General features: G+C 54.4%; 1 pseudogene across 1 annotated transcript; it reads left to right on the top strand.

The window, feature by feature from the left end:
- The first annotated feature begins 125 nt into the window (after positions 1-125).
- LOC310789033 (histone H2B 1/2 pseudogene) lies at positions 126-500 on the top strand (annotated as a pseudogene). Its single transcript has one exon. The product of its transcript is annotated as a histone H2B 1/2 pseudogene (transcript).
- The last annotated feature ends 294 nt before the right edge of the window (positions 501-794 follow it).

The following is a 794-nucleotide window of genomic DNA, read 5'->3' as shown; positions in this document are numbered from 1 at the left end:
ACATCATCAGTGATGTCATAAATCCTTCACTGCAGAGGCTATAAGTAGGACTGGTGCAACTCAGTCCAGTTCACCAATTCTTTCCATATCTATTTTTTGTTGCTCTAAAGTAGCGAGAAGTCATCATGCCTAAACGAGCAGATTCAGCGCCCAGGAAGGGCTCCAAGAAAGCCGTGAGAAAGACCACCGGCAAGGGCGGCAAAAAGCGCAGAAAGACCAGGAAGCAGAGCTACGCTATCTACATATACAAGGTGCTGAAGCAGGTCCATCCCCACACCGGCATCTCCTCCAAGGCCATGGGCGTCATGAACTCCTTTGTCAACGACCTCTTTGAGCGCATCGCCGGTGAGGCGTCTCGCCTGGCTCACTACAACAGGCGCTCCACCATCACCTCCAGGGAGATTCAGACCGCCGTCCGCCTGCTGCTGCCCGGTGAGCTGGCCAAGCACGCCGTGTCCGAGGGCACCAAGGCCATCACCAAGTACACCAGCTCCAAGTAAGTCAACCACTTGGAACTACATGTTGGGTGGCAGGCTAGTGGACCCACATGCAGGAACTGACAGGCTAGAGGCTGAAGCAGGGCAGCACTTTATTCAGGGTCAGGATTGACAAGATGAAGGCCACTTCCGCTCTCGGCTGCGATTACCCAAGCTGAGAGCAAGGAAATCATGGACTCCAAGCCATCAGAGACTTCACGAGCAGCCAGCTCCTCTTTTAGTTCCTCCGACAAACGTGGAGGAATGTGTGCAGCAAAGGTCCTCTGGCCAGGCCGTTTCAGCAGCGAGAACCCAACG

The sequence above is a fragment of the Poromitra crassiceps genome (assembly GCF_964638095.1).
Source record: "Poromitra crassiceps genome assembly, chromosome: 14".
NCBI classification, from domain to species: domain Eukaryota; kingdom Metazoa; phylum Chordata; class Actinopteri; order Beryciformes; family Melamphaidae; genus Poromitra; species Poromitra crassiceps.
The sequence above is the reverse complement of the archived record's forward strand: the minus strand, read 5'-3'. Positions and strand labels throughout refer to the sequence as shown.